The 19,449-nt window shown below is 47.4% G+C and overlaps 2 protein-coding genes across 2 annotated transcripts in view; both read right to left on the bottom strand.

Moving 5' to 3' along the window:
- The window catches only part of LOC137467702 (uncharacterized), a 271,260-nt gene that overhangs the window by 129,368 nt on the left and 122,443 nt on the right, over positions 1-19,449 (bottom strand). The gene's annotated exons all lie outside the window — the stretch shown is intronic.
- LOC137467704 (serine/threonine-protein kinase PAK 1-like) overlaps positions 18,581-19,449 on the bottom strand; it is a 40,510-nt gene continuing 39,641 nt past the window's right edge. The window contains exon 9 of the mRNA XM_068179141.1: positions 18,581-18,772. The gene's annotated coding sequence lies outside the window, so the exon portion shown is untranslated. The remainder of the gene's footprint in view (positions 18,773-19,449) is intronic.

Raw genomic sequence — 19,449 nt, 5'->3', positions numbered from 1 at the left:
TCAATTTCCAGGACCTGTTTGAAAAGGAAGGGTAGAAACTCTTTTCCTACCTGATGGGTTGTTGGCTGGGGTGTGCTACTCTGAAGCTGTGCAGCTGCTGCTCTCTCCAAGGGCCCTGCAGGCGGCTGCAGGGTCGATTCAAGTCAGATGAACCATGAGCTCAGGGTGGCGTTTAAGGTCGATGGGAAGTAGTGGGATGGTGAGCTTTCAGAGATGAAATTTTCGCATGAACTGCCTTGATGGCTCGTCTAGTGAAACCCCAACAAGTCTGGAGGTGATAAAGATTTTCTTGAGAGGTGCTGGGAAAGCCTCAGAGTACTGAGCACCTGCACTTCCCCGGAAGGGGCCTGGAGGCAGCACTAAACCCTCAGGTGAGGCATTGTGGATGTGACAGCATGGTCATAGAGTGAGAAAACCTGATAAGTTTTCTCATGGCAGACTTGTGAGACTTTTAGAGAGTTGTAGGAAGTGATGATAACTTGTTATTATAAACAACCTGCAGGTGGTGTTTTCCTACTTTCTGTTTTCCTGTTCTGCTCAAGGATTGTTTATAAGAAAGGTGTTTTTTGTTAATTGGCCAATCAGGTGAAATGTATTAGAACAGTCTATAAAAGAAAGAGCTTTTTGTATTAAAACTGCTGTTGTGCAAACCAGCCTTCTTGTGGGTCTGTGCCACTTTCTTACTCAATAGCAACATCTGGTGACCAGCGACCAGCGACATGTTTCGCATCGTGAACTGCGGGATGGAGCAAGGGATGCTCCAGACCCCTGCTGGGACCTCATGGCGCTCGCGCAGTCCGCCCGTGTGCAGACACCCTCTGTTCCCCTGGAGAGATAATGACCTTTCCCTGCGTCCTCCTGGAAGGGACTGGGGTCCTGGTTTTGCCCTGATAACTTAGAACAGTGGGTGAGGATGGAGTTTCCCAGTGCAGTGGACAGTCCATGCTTTGATGAGATTGGGTGCCGGTGTTTTCACAATGGGAAGCTGCCGCGGCGGCAGGGTGGTGGTAAGGTGCCGCAACCTTCCTGAAGAAACATCCTAAGAAGGACAGCTCAGGGGCACAGGCACGTCCTTCTCTCAGCCCGGCGAGTGATGTTCAGCTCAGCTTCAGCTCTCAGGCAAGGTGGAGAAAGAGACTGGAGCTCTGTATGGCACTCCAAAGAGTAACAGCCTTTATTAAGAGCAGGGCCCTCTGCGAAGGAAGCCAGGAAGAGAAGCTCCTTGAACTGGGGAAAAACAGGGGTTTATACAGGGAAAGCAAGGGGCGGAGTCAAACCAGCAACCCATGGGATACGGTCTCAGGGGCAGAGCATGAGGGGAGGAACCAATGGGCAACAATGAATCAACACAGAACTGCAAAGGCCTCTAGGGGTGAAAGTTGCTTGCCGTAACCAAAGAGTCTGTGGCTTAGGGGTTAGCCCTCTAGGGGAGCCATGCAAGCCCTTCGTTGACTGGCTCTTCAGCCCCCACAGGAAGCCACACCTCTAAAGAAGAAGACATGGTTGTTTCTCTGTGGAGGGACATGATTTCCTTAAGGGGACTCTCTGTGTCAGATGATTCGCTCTCTGCTTTGTTAACATGGGGCAAGTGTCATGCCTTCCTGGTGGGTATGGACGCTGCTTTTAGTCCGATCCTGTGGGAGGCATTGGGCCACCGGCTCACAGAGTTTTCTGGAGGGCATTTTGCCGCACCTTGGCTAATGGCTGTGTGGAGATGTCTGTTCCATGCCATCCTAGCCCTGGACAGTGGGTCAGAGGTGAGGAGTTTGGAGGGTGGAAGTGGCAGCAGCACCCCGGGGGAAAGATCGCCAGACCAGGCAGCTGCTAGCTTTTCTCCAGCTCCCTGCAGGCCAGCAAGAGGCATAGGAACTCTCCATGGAACCTGTCTCTCGTTTGGAGATTATGTTCCACTGGCAAGTCCTGGTCCCCATGTCTTTGGGAGGTTGCTGTCTCCTCCTTCCGCAACATCAGTGGAGCTGAGAGTGATAGCTGCATCTCAGCTGCGCGCCCAGAGACAGTGCTTCTCTGCTCACGCTGCTTTCTGCCCTTCTGTTGCTGCTGGCAGTGCCAGAACTATCGTTGCCGTGACCGGCGGGTTGGCTCTCCCCTTTCCTGTGAAGAGCGGCCAGCAGGTTGCTGCAGTGACCGGTCCCGCCTTCCCCCCACTGCACACCGGGGACCAACTCTTCACGGCCAGCAGGAGCTGCAGTTCCCAGCTCAAGATCCCCCCCGACATTGTAGGTGAGGGCGGAGTCAGCTCCACCATCGGCAGTTGCCACAATGATGCTGGGCGCTCCATCAGCTACCCTGTTGTCAGCCACGGAGCCTGCGCAGCTGTACCGGCTGCGCCCATTGTCAACACCTGCTGGTGGGTGTCTGTTCAGCCAACATCACACCCCCAGCTGGCTTTCCCCTCCTTTTCCATGGCGCCTGCAAAGACAACAGCGGCTGCGACCGCCACTTCAGCGCCATCTCTCCAAACGGTAACAGCAGGGAACAGCAGGGGCTGTGTTCTCTTTTGCTCCCCTGTCTTTGATTGAAGTACAACTGCCTTCTTCTCCTCCCGGTGCGGCGGCTGGCTTGGTTGACTTAATGTTGTGATAAAAATTACCCAACTTTGGGGATTTGAACAAAAAGAAGGTGTTTATTAAAAGGGGAAAAATAAAGGGGAGGAAAGGTTAAAAGGAAAACATTAAAAAGGGAAAAAGAAAAAGTAAAAATCCCGTGTCCAAGGATTAAGGAATCCCCTTGCTGAACCAGCATTTGGCCCCAAGGCAAGAACCTGACAGCACTGCAATGAATCTGCCTTCAAATCTGTGGAAGATGTCTCTAAAAAGAGAAGTTGACGGAAGCCTGCAGTGTCAGGTCCCTTGCTGTAGCCAGTTCACAGTCTAAAAGCCACAGAAAAAAAGGCAGTTCTTCAAGTCAGGTTACTCCTTTTATACTCTTGGTCTCTTCAGACAATGCTTGCAGTCTCTGGTGATTGGTGCTAGTATACAGTGAGGTAAGATCTTCTCTCCAATAATTCACTCTTACTGGGGTGCGATGATATCCTTAAGGTTATTGGTGGGAAATCTCTCATTACTATGTGTGTTTGCCATGGAGTCAAGTTACAAGTCTCCTGTAGTAGGTTAGAAATCATCTGTAAAGTGCTGCATGCTGTTGGTGAGGGGAAACTGCACTGGGACCTTTGAAAATGAGATACTCAAAAAAGATCATTAAACTTACAAATAATGTATTAACAGTAATTTATCCAAGAACAACGGATCACAAAACATTGAAATTGTTAACTGCATTAACAAGATTATTAAACATTTAATTGGAACACACAGGCCAATGGGTACGACTCTATAATGACCCCCCCAATATTCACTTCATTAACCTGAACACTTCCAATTAATTAAATTATTAACTTCAAAATAGCTACAAATGCAAAAGCCAAACAAGGCAGTTTTATAAATGACAATGTCTTTACACCTTTGTCATTGCAGCCCGTGGCAGTGGCAGTAGTGCCGCTGGCCACAGCTGCACCGCCCACCACCACGCCTCCAGCCACCATCCGTGGCTGGGCCCCCGGCCACGGCACAGCCGGCGGCTGGCCCCTGTGCATCCGAGCTTGCAACCCACCCTTTGGCTCCGTGGTCTGCAGTTGGTCATTCAACTTCAGAGCCTTCGGCCAACCCACCACCTCCTGCTGCCTGCAGGCTGTCCTCCCTATCCCTGGATGGGGACAGCAACAGCGGTAAATGCCAGCGGCCAGCCCCCTGGCAGGGGCATGCCCTGATGGCAGAACATTGGCACTGACGGGCAGAATCGTTGTCTGTGCAAAATCTCTGGACTTTGCCTCCCTGTCAGGTGACCATGTGCCCCAAGAACCTTCGCAGCTTTTGGGACACAGTTAGGATGTGGGCTTCAGAAGCTGGGGATGGGGACCTGTTGGACAGAGCGGGATGGCCATGGTGTACAGCTGACACTGCACTTGATACAGGGAAGGGGCCATGGGTGTCGGTCAGATAGCTTATCCAGCATCAGTGGGGGGAACACAGGTGGTTCAGGAGGGCCATGTTCTGCCACAAGGCGAGGTGCAAGCTCTTCCTGTGTATAAACCTGTCCCAAATTCAGGATATGCCAATAGCCATGATGTCATTGCCTGGCGAGTGATCCAGGATTTGCAAGAGAAGGTTGCAAAATATGGCCTTGGCTCCATGCAAGTTATGCAAGCTCTCAGAGTGATAAACTTGGACCTGCTTGCTCCATTTGATATTAAACATATTGCTCAGGCACTGTTCCAGACTGTGCAGTATGAGGTTTTTTGGATAGCCAGAGGCAGCTGCTGGAAAGGTTGCAGCGAAAACAGGCTTCTGCCTCAGGAAGACCCTAGGTATTGCATGGGGGTGGACGCTCTCCTCGGAGAGCAGGCTTTTTCCAATCCTGATTTTCAGGCTACCTGGGACTCTGCCATTTTTGAGCAGTGTCAAAGGGTAGGATTTAATGCCTTGTTGAAAACTATTGAGACAGCCTCCCCCAGACCACAGGTAACAATGATAATTCAAGGAGCAGGTGAGCCTTTCTTGTCATTTGCTGAGAAGCTTGCAGCTACCCTGGAGAAACAGGTCGAGGATGATGCCTTAAAGCGGATTTTATGCAAGCAGTTGGCTCAGGTCAACTCAAACAGTGAGTGCCGGAAGATCATAGATGCTCTTCCAGGCAACCTGACGATAGCAGACATGGTCAATGCATGTGCCAAGACAGGTTCTGTAGACCACAGGGTGTCTGCTCTGGCGGTTGTTTCACAGCCAGGCCAGGTACCCTTAAGGGACAGACACCAGAAGAAGAGCAAAAAGAAGGGCACGAGAAAGCAAGGGACACGCAAACTGACAGGGCCAGGTGCCACTTTCTTGTGCTCTAGGTGCCTAAGGGCAGGTCATTATTCAAACCAATGCAAGGCTAAATTTCATGCCAATGGCCAGCCTTTGGTACGCCTGGGAAACGGGACGATGAGCGCACAGGGGAGTTGTGCTCTGACACAAGTGATTCCTCAGAGCATGGTGCCGGCTCAGATCTGTCCTGTCAGCTCGGAGGCATCACCCACAGCTCCGCTGGTGTGGATGTATGTACTGCCAGTGCAGTCATCTTAGAATCCTATCATGAACATAAGGTTCCTTTGGTTCGGACCTCTGGGACAAGGACTGGGTACGCTGCTTGTGGGAAAATCTAGTGTCACCCACCAAGGAATCTTTATTCACCCAGAAATCATTGACTCTGACTTTTCAGGTCAGATTTGTGCCACAGTTTTCACACCCTCCCCCCTTCACTATTCCGGCAGGGACTCAGATTGCTCAACTTGTGCCTTTTCAATCGTGTATCCCCAGGACTGAGCAGCAGACTCGTGGGAGTGATGGCCTCGAATATGCAGAACTGCCACAAGCCCTCTGGTCTGTGGACATTTCTGCTCAGCAACCCCAGATGGTGTGTACCCTGACCCTACCGGGTGCCTGCCCACCAATGATCAAGCTTCAAGGTTTGATTGACACAGGGGTGGATGTGACAATCATCTCCCTCTCTGCATGGCCTCCTCCATGGCCTTTGGCTCCCATGGGGTCAGCCATCGTAGAGGTGGGGTGCAGCACAGACCTTGGTGAGCCAACAGTTCATGCTGATCAGTGACGCGAATGGGCAAACGGCTGCAGTTCGGCCCTATGTCATCCCATCTCTGGTCAGTCTCTGGGGGCGGGATGTTTTGGCTGCCCGAGGAGTGCAAGTTGGGACAGACTTTTAATTGAGGCCACTGCATTGAAGGGCCAAAGATATCCTCCACTGTCTTTATGGTGGCTGGTGGACAAACCCATTTGGGTTCATCAGTGGCCCCTGACAGAAGAAATTGGTCACCCTTTGTCAACAGGGACACATTGAGCCTTCTGCTAGTCCCTGGAATACTCCTGTCTCTGTGATGAAGTCTGGGAAAGGGAGACTCTCACAGAACTTCCGGAATATTGATGTGGTGATGGAAAGCATGGGGGCGTTGCAGCCTGGTATGCCCTTACCCACCATGATCCCTGTGAGATGGGAGATTTTGATCATTGACTTGAAGGATTGTTTTTTCACAATTCCTTTGCATCCTGATGATGAGCCAAAGTTTGCCTTCACAGTGCCGTAAATGTGCAAACCAAAAACCAAAAAAAAACCGCAAAAAACCCACAAAAATAAACCCAACCTCACAGTGCCATAGAATTGAGAGATTCAGAGAATCTTGTAATTTTAAATCATTCTCTCTCATTGCATTCTTCAGATGAGATGCACCTGCCTCAAGCGAAAGTCTGGATACAGGACCTAGTGGCTCATAAGTGGGAGGGCCCGTGCGACCTTATCACTTGGGGCCGTGGGTATGCATCCGTTTCCACAGATATTGGAGTACGATGGGTACCTGTAAGGTGTGTCCACCCTGACTTGCAACACCAAAACTGGAATTTGACCAACAGGCAACATTCAAATGATGATCATGATGATGACCATCAATCAGATGGCCTCTCCATGAGTGGCAAATGAACATTCCATCCTTTGCTTCTGAAAAAGGACAGTTGACAGGCTAAGACTGTCGCTTCTTTGAACAAATTAATGGTAAGTTGTTATTGTATTATTAGACTTAGTATTGAGATTGTATTAGAATAAGTAAATGATTTTAGGATTGATAGTGCATTTCTTGTAAGAGGGATCACAAGATCCGATCTCTCTGACCATTTTAAATCGGCATCCAATTGAGGAACCTCTGGAGCTGTGTTTGTTCTGCTTCCTGCAAGGGGCCCCGCAGAGGATTACAAACACGGCCTCCTTCTTTAAACAAAAAAGGGGACCTGTGGATGTGGCAGCATGGTCACAGAACAAAAAAACCTGGTAAGTTTTCTCACAGCAAACTTGTGAGACTTTAGAGAGTTGTAGAGAAGCGATGATAACTTGTTATTATAAACAACCTGCAGGTGGTGTTTTCCGACTTTCTGTTTTCCTGTTCTGCTCAAGGATTGTTTATAAGAAGGGTGTTTTTTGTTGATTTGCCAATCAGGTGAAATGTATTAGAACAGTCTATAAAAGAAAGAGCTTTTTGTATTAAAACTGCTGTTGTGCAAACCAGCCTTCTTGTGGGTCTGTGCCACTTTCTTACTCAACTGTGACAAGGCATCAGCGAGGTTCTGTCTCAAGGGAGCTGTGCAGCAGAGAGGGAAGAAGAAAGGAAGCGAAGGGAAGGATGGGTCACTATTGGTCTTCAGGTGTATTTCCATTGGAATCAATTGTACTTCTGTCAGGGAAGACAAAAGCTCCCATCCTCCCAAGCAGGGTGAGAAGAAAGAAAAAAAACTCAACACGTTCTGGGGCTTTTCAACTAGCAGTTCCTTGTCTACTGAGCTCTCCCCTATTACTCAGCTGTCTGGGAAAAATGTCCCGCTGCCCTTCCCTGGCAGGGGGGAAACTGCCAGAAATCCAACTGCCAGGTCTTTTCCCCACTGCTCCAGAGGGACAGGGCGCTCCCCTGCAAAAATATTGCCATAATCTTTTGCTTCTAGAGAACCTTTTCCTGCTTTTTGGGCACCTTCCCTCTGCTGTCCTCCCATATCTGGCCAATTCCCAGGGTTCTTTCCCAAACTAAGGAGCAACCCCTGGCCTCCACTCTCCAGCTGGAACAGAAGGAAGCACAGAGTTTGCTGTTGTGGGAGAGGAGCTTTACTTTCCTGCCTGCTTTCCCTTTGGGACAGGTTGGTGTGTGCTCATTTGATAAAGGGAGGTTTAATCTCTGAAGGAGTTGTGTTCCAAACTGCTCCCTCCTCGAGCTTTTCTGTGGCTATCCTTGGACAAAAGGCCTCTTGGTGGGAGCTCCCAGTGGCAGGTTAAGGCAGGAGGTTGGTATTTCAGGGTTGTGACTGCTGAAAGCAGCTGGTTTCTGGAGGTGTCCACATCTGGGAGTGGCTCCTTTCTCACCTGCCTGCAGAAAAGGAAGCTGCAAAGTGGGAATTTAATTTGCAGAGATGGCCATCAGGGGTGTTTTCCAAGAGATGGGCTGGCAGAGAGGCAGGTCTTGTGCCAAACTGGCTGTGTGTTTGTTTTGATAGTGGGGAGGGTCAGAGACACAGACGCAGACACCGGCTGAAGGAATAGTGCCATTTGCTGTAATGCAAAAGTGAAAATAAATGTCAGAAAAGGAAAAGCTAAGCAATGCACCTCAGCATTATTACGAAAGGTTGCCTCTAGTGATTAAGAAAGTTACATCACCAGATACCCCGATCCTTTCCCAGAGCCGCACATCAGCTGGGGGAAGCTGTCCCAGCCAAGCCCTAGAGAGCCACAGCCGGGAACTGGGAAATCCTGTGGTGCCTCCACCTTTGCCAGCCACGAGGCTTCCGACTGCGCTGTGAGAGCAGCCCAGCTTTGAAAGTGCTGGACGAGCTTCTGCTCTGGGGACATCTGATTTCATTCTCCTCTTGGTTTTCTCTCCGAGCCTGCCCAGGACTCAAGGAGAAACCAAGGCCAGATGTGGGTGGGTGTGCATGCACACACCCAGGGCTGACTGCTGAGTGGGCAGAAGGCTTTGGACTGCATCTTCACTCTCCCAGGCTGGAAGAATATTTCAAATATATATCTTAAATGAAAAAAAAATCTATTAAAAAACAATTTTTTCCAAAAATACATGTGCATTAAATTTCATGCATCGTATATATTACATATTTAGATTAATGTAACGTAACACGACATAACATAACAAAATATAAAAGATATAAGGAATATATATTATAATTTTTGAAGCCATTTCTTATGAGTCTTATATATCATCTCCTACTGTTTGTACATTTTTCCTTTCTGCTTCTGCTGATCCTAGCAGCAACTACCCTGGGAGTTCCCTCAGGGAACTTCACACAAAGGGCTTCCATCATTTTAGTGCTTGTCGGAACTTCTTGCTTCCCAGTTCTCCAGACTCCTTCTGGATTTTGGAGCATCTCAGCACTTGTGTCCATGGCCCTTCCTTCATCCCCAGCCTGCAGCAGTCAGACACTGTTGCCTCCCCCTTGCTGCAGATCATTTGCCAAAGTGCTGCCAAAGGCAGCGGAGCTGGCTCAGGATCCCTGCTGGCTTCTGGTCTCCAGGACGAGCTTCAGAGGGACGCTTGGAGCACTGCCTAAAGAGCTGTCCCTGGGATGGGGGTGGGTTTGTCATCCCTGGTGGCTCCTGCTTGGAGTTCTACTCACAGTGGAGTCCCGGAGTCTTCTCAGCAGACCTTTGCAGCGAGTTCTGAGCCAACGTGTGGCTCTGCTGCCATCCCAAATCTGTGCTTCCCTTGCCCAGCCTGAGTGCAAGTGGGGCATGGGCTGGGCATGGCTGGAGATTTTCATGGCCAAAATCCTCCAGCATTTACATCTGCTCGTCGCTTTGGGCAGCACAAATCTATACTTCTTTCAGTTGAAACATTTAATTTACTGCAGATTGTTACACTTGCGCTGCTAATAAACAAATACACAATCATCAACTTAAGTTTAAAAATGAAATTTATTTTAAATTGCTACACTTGTGCTGCCAATATAGAAACATACAAATATCAATTTCAGATTAAAATCTAATTTATTGTGGCAAGTGTGTTATGTAAATATATACAGATATCAACTTCAGTTTAAAAAAATAATTTATTCTAACCCTCTGCAACAACTCACTATACACAAATATGAATTAAAGTTTAACAATTAATTTTTTTCTATATTACTGCAACCGTACCGCCCATATACAAATACCAAAACACCAATATCTCTCTCAGATCCATAACTAAATAAATAGAATTTTAGAACTATACAACTCCATACATAATTAAATAGAAGTAAATACATATATACCCATAACAATATAGAGCTGTAAATATGTATTACATATTTCATGACATATAACATGACAATATAATACAGACATAACAAACCTACCTATAAATATACAAATATCAATGTAGCACTAACACAATCCATACAACCCCAGCAATAGGACCACACAGCTACACAACTGTGCAAGTATGCAAACATAACTAGAGATGCAAACTGATCAATATACATGCATCAATAGAACAATTTACATACATAGACACCTATACAAGTATCAGTCTACGCATGTAAATATCCCTATACTTGTAACTATCAAAGTCTAACTCTACACATCCATAAACAGAACCAGATCAGGAGGGATTGCAGCCGCCGATGTCCCCAGGCTCTCCCTCGGGCTCTTCCTCCCGTGCAGAGCAGCTGTCCTGGACAGGGACGGCAGATGGCACAGCTGGGAAGCAAAGGGAACACTGAGTCAGGATGGGGACGTTTCCCTTGGCAGCAGCTGCACTTCCATCAGGGAAGGGAAGATCTCAGAGCCTCCCCAGGAGGGTTAGGAGGAAAAAGCAGCCGAGCGGGCCAGGCTGTGGTGAGCTGTTCACTTCTTTCAGGCAGCCCAGTTGCTCGGAGGGAACTCCATCATGTCACGCTATTGAACCACCTCTGCACTACCAAGATTGTGGCCCCCAGATCCATCAGTATTTATGTCTCCAGCTGCTTGCACCAATGGCAGGGAATGTCCTCAACAGTGCTGGTGCACAAAGTTACCTTCCACAGGTCATCTGACAGGGCCTTTTTCTCCCTGTGCTTCCTGTCTTTCTCCTTATCTTCTACTTGGAATTTTGACAGGATTTATTCTTATTTTCTCTTGATCAGTGCTAAAATGCATGTTTCTCTTCCAAGTTCAGTTTGTTTAGTGATCCTGTCAAGCCTTTTCTCAGAAGCCTTTTTAATGAAACTGAAAGCCAATTTCAGCAATTTTGGTGATTTTCTGTGTGATTTATACAAGTCTTCTGTTAATTCGGGCACCACTTAGGCAGTTACAAAGAGAAAAATGATGTTTCTATCTGTCAGTTCAGTAGTGGAATGTTCATGGATAGAGAGAGTGATTAGCTGAATTTTACATGTACTCCTAACCTGAAAGTACAACAGGTAACTTGGGCTGAAATTAGAGCCAGTTTTCTTCTTCTACCAGCCTGTATTCAGATGTAAAGTGAATATAGCAGGGTGAGAAAGTTAGTGCTCAGCTCCTAAAGTGCCTTGTTAAGGTGTTCTTAGAGTAGTGGAGATAAAATCTGGGTTCCCTTTCTGTTGTAGATGTCGGTGAACCCAATGGGAAGAATGATGATGTCTGACTTATTTCAGAAGGCTGAATGATTTCTTTATTATAATTATGCTATGATACTTTAATATACTATATAAAAGAGGATACAAAAAGCTACATGCTACTCTCTCTATCATATCTAACCAACTCACAACTCGTGACCCTGTTCTCCAGAGTCCAGACACAGGTGGATCCAATTTGCCATCAGGCCCAAACAATCCACCGTGATCCAACCAGGCATTCGCTCTAGGACAACAATCTCCAAACACATTCCACAAGAGCAAAACAAGGAGCAGAAATAGAAATTGTTTTCTCTTTTACTTCTCTCTGTGCACCTTTATAAAAATCCTGAGAGAGAGAGAAATGTGCTTGCCACACCCATTCCTAATTTCCAGACACTCATTGTCAGTTTCATTGACTCTGAAAACAGCAGAGATGTGCACATCATACCTTATCAATCCATTTGGGAATGTTTTAGGTTCAGGTTCTCTGAGGCTTTAGCCTTTTCGATCTCTAGACAATGCTTCCAGGAGTCTAAATGACTTTCAGAAATTAAACTTTTCTCCTTTCTTCCTCAGTCTTTGCACTCGTGTGCGTCAGAGAACTTCAGTGAATGTATCCCACTCTAATACAACTCCAAGCTGAATCTCTCAGCTGTGTTTACAGTGGTTGTCTGTGTGTCTCTTCTGCCCAGTGTAATTTTAAAATCTTCATCCCTCATTATCTCTGCCCTTCTTTTTCTGTTTTACCTTACAAATGCATGCACATGCATCAGAAATATCTTTTTTTCCCCGACATCCCTTCCTGTCTAGTAATTTCTTTTTATCCTGTTCCGATGTTTTCCTAGTTTCCTATGTTTTATTCTAAGTGCAATCATGTTTTCTTGACTGTGGAAGTTTGACAATGCAATGCTCTCATTCACCTGCTTTCATGAAACACTTCATTAACATCAGCACAAGTAACTGTGTGTTCCTTTCTGCTTTGTAGAAGATTTGTGAAACTCAAATCATGCTCAGCTACATAAAACAATTATGCTGCTTGGTAATTCTCCTAGGAGCTTAAGTTAATGGTAAAGCAACTGCAGCTGCTTATTCACAGAAACTGGGAGAAAACACACTGCAAATACTGAGGAATGCAGTGCAAGGACGATGGGCATCCCTCAGTTATCCGGACAGATTGATGTCACTGGCAAAATTCCCTCTTTTCCAAAGGGTTTTCATTTCCTTTGGCTGTACTTTGTATGGCTGCAGGTCACATTTCCCTTGATTTAAGAAAGTGTCTTGGCAGTTCTTGGAGAAGTCACCCTTGGAGGAATTACTCAGCTCTGCAGTTCTTCAGTCCTCGTTATACGCCCTGTTTTAAAAGACTTTTATGCTATTTCCCCTCTCTCTGTGTTTTCACACTTGTTCAGCAAGGTTTTCTTTCTAATAATATTAATCACAATATCCCAAAGGAATAAAAAATGGTTGGGTATTTGTTCCCCAAATATTTACAAAAGAACAATTTAAAAAATCTGTATAAATGCTGGATGTGAAATGCAAATAAAAATAGACTTGAGAGTTCTCCCAAAAACTTTAAGAAAAAACCCCATGTATTCTGTAAAAAAACAGATAATTCATCTGCAGAATACGAAAAGGGGCACGTTCTAGAAGAGAAAATTTGTACAGCAGTGCTGCACAGAATTAGATGCTTTCAAGCTTTTTGCACTTCAGTGGCAGTATCATTCTCTGAACTGTAATGCTCTGAGCATGTTCTGCTCACCATGGCAGCTTTCTGCTCTCCCCTGGTACAGATCATCCTCCCAGCAAAGGGTTAGTGGAGCCATCACAACTCCCAGCACCTTCCCACACAGCAGGAACCTGAAGGAGAGAGATGGCTTTCACCAACTGCTGCGTGTTCTAATACTGCCACCTCTCAGCTGCTGAAAGCCTGAATTTCTGTGCCTTTTTCTCCTTCCCCAAATGTTACATTACACACCCCAAACCTGCAAAGCATTCCTCTCATCGAAGAGGAATGTCTACCCCACCTGTATTTCAATGCCACCACTTGGCTCAGCCTCCTTTCCTTAGACTTACGACTTTTTTTCCCAGTGTGTGAAATGCCTCCTCTTTAGAAAGGCATATTCCAGAACTTAGCAGAACAGCAGGGGTGATGAATGGATTGAGAGCAGCCCTGTGGGGAAGGTCTGGGAGATCCTTGAGAAGGAAACATTGGATGTGAGCTGGCACTGTGTGCTTGGAATGTGCCTTTATGCCATGATTCTCCTGAAGGTTTGTATTGTAGGGTTTTTTTTTCATGCAGGCATGCATGCAAAATTTGGAGATCAAAGATAAATTCCTTTTATAAGGGATATGGAAGAGACTGGCCTCGGGTAAGCAATATGTCAGTGAGAGAGAGCTGAGCCATTAGTTCTGAGAGGAAGAACAGCCCCGGAACACAGGTGTGAGCCCTGGCTGATATGCAGTAGAACCAGAACTTAGGCAGGATCAGTTAGAAGGTACTGAAGAGAGCAGGGTCTAATCCTTTGGTGCAGTATTGTGTGGACTTTGGGATCAGTACTCCATTCCAAATGGCTTCCCCTTCAGTCAGAAGAGGCTTCCATCTCTTCCAAAAATTGCCTATTGAAACTCTTCTGCTCCCTTGCAAATCTCTTCACTACTCTAGCACAACTCTTGAAGCACGGACAGACGACTCTTCAACTAATTACAGTGGAAAAGAAGGGTATTTATTGCAGTGCTGGACACATGTGAAATAGTTTCCAAAGACATGTGCAAGAGTTGCAGACTCCTGCTCTCTGTATGCAGAGGTTTTGAAAAAAAAAGGTTTTACATATTCACACGGTTTCTAAGAATGCATAATACATAATTATTACCTGCCCCCTTCATATTATAATCAGCTGAATATCTATTACTGCTGTGCAATTGTACTCCCTTAATTGAGTCAGTGGGATTTTGAAATGAGGGAGTAGTTGTATGGGAGGAAGGAAGCTGTCTTCCTCATGGTGAACTCTTCACCCATGGCCAGTTGGCAGGACTTTTTGACCTGCTGGTCACGGTCCAAGCCTCTTCTAACTGTTTGATTATTCTTAAGGCAAGGTATTTCTATGGTCTCTGCTCCTTCACAATTGCTTCATCTATCCCTGTCACTCCTAACTTTACTTTCCTAATATATTTGGTACTCTTTAACTAAGGCACGTGATTTTTGCATGCTGTATTACTAACTTAGCTTCTTAACTAATTTTAAAATCTTAACTAAAATATGCAATCTTCTACTATCCCAGTTATAGTCCCAGCTGGCCCCTCAGCTCATCTGCAGTTTTCAATTATCCGAATTACATTTACAGCTAACCCCTTGACTCACTTCAGGCACATCCCCGATTCCTCTCTCCCAGCAGCTCAGAGCTGCGTTGCACAGCGCTTGCTGTGCGCCAGAGAGCACAAAGCCGGCTGGCCTGCTGGCCCTGAATATTTCTGCCAAACACTCTGCATTGCACACCTTTGCTCTGGCTCAGTGCAGAACTGCAGGACCGCAGGCACTTCCTCCCAGAGCTATGAGTAGCAATGCTCAGCCAGGCCACCGGCCCTCGGCTGCCCTTCGCCTTTCTCTGCCCCGGGGCAGACTCCAGACGGCCAATGCCTCCGATCTGGGCTGTGCTCAGCAGGGCTCTGCTTCCCCTCGGGAGCAGCCAACTGCTGCTTGGGCTCTGAGAGTGGAGGATGCACCCGGTGCCAGGAAGATGCACGCAGGGCCGGGCTGCCGCCTCCTGCAGCTACAAGGGTCCCCTGGCAGCCTGCCTGTGCCGAGGCTCAGGCTGCTCCGGGCTCTGCCGGGGCTCTGCTGCGGCTCCACCCCGGGTAAGGCTGGGCCCTGTAGAGAGCGCGGGACTCCAGGACGGTTTGGATGGATGAGAGATCTCTGAAGTCAGGTCTTAGAAAATGTGGTTTATTAAAAGGGGTGAAAGGCCCTGCTTGGAGTTGCCAGGCGCAACTTGTGGCAGGCCCAGGGAGAGAGGAAGAGGGAGAGAAAGGGAGAGAGGGTTCCAGGTGAGGGTCCCAGGGGAAGATCCAAGAGAGCGTCCGGTCCCTCGGGCACACCTTGTCAGGGGGCTTCAAGGTGGGCTGGAACAGGACTTGGGCCAATGGGGTCCCAGATACCTGATACTTCAGGGGAGGGTCACAGGTGTGGGATGAACCATACATTGGGGGTGAGACAGAGCGTTCCATTTGACCTTTGGACCTATCTGCAGGTAAAGGGCATTGTTTAATCAGAAGGGGGGATTGCTTTCAACCTGGCTATACTATTGTTTTTTAGTTATTCAGTAGTCAAGGTTTGTTATTTTGAATCTAGTTCTCATCTCAATGTCTGTATTTTCCAAATCTTTTGCCAGGCAATCATATTGATAAGGTTTTCCTATTTCATCTTCCCCAACAGGGCCCGCTCTCACCTCACAGTTGCTGACAGCTCTGCACCGGAGGAGACCTTTCAGAGCACCCTCTCTGATCTTTCTGCTTTCTCAAGTGTTATAGATAAGAATTAGTCCAGCCAAATTAAATAATAAAATATAGTTTTATTTAGCGATCAAATTCAGTCTGAGCCAGCCACAATAAAAAGGTAAGTGCCGAGCCCAGGATCAGTGCTGGGTGAGACACAGGTCTGACCACTATAGCACAGGGTCTCCTATGTTTCGCACCAACTGTCCTGCTCAAGCAGTTTTTATACATTTTATTTTGCTCGAGGCAGGGATTTCAGTGATCGAGCTTTTCTTTCTATTCAAAGTCTCACATATTCATAGAGTCTCTTTTCTCTGGGCTGAGTTGAACAAAACTGTGTCTGGGAAGCGATGTATGCCAGTCAGAGGGTTACTGGAACTCGACATTGAGATGCGTCTCCTTGATAGCTCTGGCTATCTCAATCTGAGATATTTATCAAGTATTCATTGCTTGGGTGTTCCTCAGATTACCTTGGAGAAGCACCCATCTCCCAGCCGGCCACCTCCATTCATTTGCCAATTAGGTCCTTTTCTCCCTGCTGCCAGCTGTGGTTTTGAAATACTGTGAAGCAACCTTCTCATCCCTGGCTTGAGTGATTAAAAAAACTTACAGGAATATTTCTTACCAAAATAACATATTTCATACATCTGTTTCTAACAAATACGAATTACCCAAAATACACATAACATCAGCTGAGCAAGGCTCTCCTCCAGCCAAAGACATTGCACTTTGGGATACAAATCCAAGAGGCAGGAAACCAATGCTCTCGAGTCACAGCTGAAGGCCTGCAGCAAAATAGGATGTTTTGGTTTCCCACTCTCCCTCTGGTTTTTCCTGCAAATGCCATTGCCCTTTTCGCCTCAACTGGAAGCGCCACAGATGTGCCAAAAGGGATCAGTGGGCTGTATTTCAAAGGCAGTGTGGTCTGGAGAGGATGAAGAAGAACCTTCTCTGTAATGAACAAAGTTCCCAGGTGTTCCTGGGAACGCGGGCAGGGCCTTCCTAGTTCCCATGGCAAGAGTGGAACGGCTGCTGGCTCTAGCTGAGTACCAATATTGAAATTTTAATTAGCTAATTGCTCTGTTTGTTTTCTCTAAACTACCTGGAGATAACTGCCCCTCCCCCCCTCCCCCCCCCCCATCCCCCTGCTGCCATTCTGGGACTAAAATGCAAATAAAAAACCCCTTGGGATCATGGGAGTGTTTTTAGGGGATAAAAACATCCCTAAATAAAGAACTAATCACAGTAGAGGGGGCTAGACAAATGCCCTAGCTGAGGAAGAGGGGAAACACAGCCCCTGATCGACTTTTGCCCATCACCATCACCTACAAAAGACTAGACTAGAGTAGGCTGTGGAAAGCGGAGATGGAGAGACAGAACTTCCTAATGCTGCCACAAGGAAAGAAGAGGGGATAACAGCTGCTCTGGACTTCAGTGAAAGACTCTGCACACCTCCTTCCCTTTTGGCTACCTGGGAAAGGTACAACAGTGGCAGCGAGCTCCATGTCGGGCCCCCTGCCCAGCTGATCTTTTCAATAAGACCTGAACATTAATAAAGGCATTAGCCCTGTTCATTTTATTCTCCACTTACAAACCATACCAAAGAAGCCATAAGCATGTCTTAGCAGCAATAAAAAACAGCTGCTAATTCAGAAGGAAATGTTGACTTTTCTGAAGGGGCCAGAAGGAGGAGAATCATCCAAATGAGTTGATGCTTCAGAAACTTTATTTAATTACAATCCTACTCTATAAACCTATACTACAAAACTACTCAACAATCCTATTCTAGAGTCCTACTCTACAATCCTACTCAAACTTGGTTATGGAGATAACATCTTGATTGTTACATTCTTGTTTTCTTCTTCCTCTTCACTGAGATGATGAGTGGTACCAGGGTGGACACTGGCTTGGCTGATGTTACGAATGGATGCTGTCCACAGGGGAAAAAAAAAAAAAAAAAAACAAAAAAAAACAAAAAAAAACAAAACAACAACAACAACAAATAGAGTGAACCATGACTGTCCAAGCTCAGTGCTTCACAGGCTCAGTCAGGATTCCTCTGGTACTTAGAAAGGCCCAGAAAGAGGAGTGAGGGGACCATCTGCTCCCCATCTTTATGTGCAGGACCTTGCCATCACAGGCAAACCTGGCCCAGAATCCCACTCATCCGTTTATTCTGGTTTCTCCATCTTGCTGGGATTTTTGCCCTGCCAGCGCTCCAGAAGTGGTGCTTTCTGTCCCTGGGGTTTCTTCCTTTCAGGAAACTCCAAGGACTCACATAGGTCCCTGTCTTTGAAAGACAGGCACCATGCTAATTTCCACAGGGAGACAGAGCAGTGTCTACCTTTCCATGGCCTGCCCCTCCTGTGCTGGATGACACCTTCCTTCCCAGCAGGTGCCAGCCCAGTGGCGCTGGCTCCTGCAGTTCCCTCTGCCACACAACCTGGCAGTAAGCCTGGGCCAGTTCCCCTCTGCCTGAGCGTGCCAGGCAGCAGATGGGGCTGGGACAAGTCTCTCTCAGCTGTCCCTGTTTGTGTGCCAGAAAGCTCTAAGGGTGGGGTGGGGGGCACAAACCAGAGGCTCACTGTGAGCCCCTCACAGCCCCTCCTGCCCACAGCCAAATCTCTCCAGACTGCTCTGCCAGGACTGACATCCTTGGGTTCCTCCACCACCATTTCATCGCTCTGTACCCTGCATTGCTCTACTTCAATTCTTTTGCCATTAGAAAAAACAGAACACCCCACCAAATTACAAAACAGGGCGACAGAAACAGAGGACAGAGCGCCTCTCCTCTGAGGACAGGCTGAGAGACCTGGAGTTATTCAGCCTGGAGGAGAAGAGGCCCCAGGGAGACTTCATTGCTGAGTTCCAGTACTTCAAAGGGGATTCTCAGGAAGTAAGAGATACCTTTTTAACAGACTCCGTTGCAATAGGACGTGGGATAATATTTATAATATATAATGGGGATTGAGTCAGATTAGGTCTAAGGAAGAACTTGTTTACATGGAGCATGGTGCCACACTGGCACAGGTTGTCCCAAGAGGTGGTAGGTGCCCCATCCCTGGGTAGGGATGGGGCAAACATTCCAGGTCAGGTGGAAAGGGGCTCTGAGCAACCTGACCTCTCCCTGCTCATTGCAGGATACTTGGACCAGATGACCTTCCCAGGGCCCTGCCCGCCCAGCCCAGTCCAGACTAGGATTCCTCACCATTTTCATTTGAACAGCGCTAGGAGTGGAGGTCGGGAGGAAGAGGGCTCATCTGATGCCTTGGACTTCAGAGGAGGAGGAGCCCATCCCTCGGACACTGTTTCACCCGCAGCCCCTTAGCATTTTACCTGCAGGAGCTCCTTGGCAGACCAGCGCCGCGCCTCGTCTGTCTGCAGGCAGCAGCTCAGGAAGTCGGGCAGGCAAGGCGAGAATCGGTTGGGCTGCTGCAGCTTTGGTCTCCCTCTTGTGGCTATCAGGAGTTGAGGCTGGGGAAAAGGAAACACAAGGCTCCAGCTGCTTCTTTCCCATCTGTAACTGCTCTCCCAGATCCCATTGTTTAAGCTCCATTCTGCAGGGCAGTTTCTGCCCTGGCAGAGACCCAGAGATTACTTTCTTTACCAAACAAAAACCCAAACCCTGATGCAGCCACAGCTTGTCCAGCATTCAGCAGATCTTGCCTTGGCAGCTGATTTCATTGACTGACCTAGCTGGTGGAACTACATCAGCAAAAGCATGTTTTGCTTCTCTGAGCATTCACACCAGCCTGACAGGCTATTTGGAAAGGGGAGTTTGTTCTATCCATAC

This window comes from Anomalospiza imberbis, unplaced genomic scaffold (assembly GCF_031753505.1).
Source record: "Anomalospiza imberbis isolate Cuckoo-Finch-1a 21T00152 unplaced genomic scaffold, ASM3175350v1 scaffold_76, whole genome shotgun sequence".
Lineage (NCBI taxonomy): Eukaryota > Metazoa > Chordata > Aves > Passeriformes > Viduidae > Anomalospiza > Anomalospiza imberbis.
Note: the sequence above shows the minus strand (reverse complement) of the source record. Positions and strands in the feature narration are given on the sequence as shown.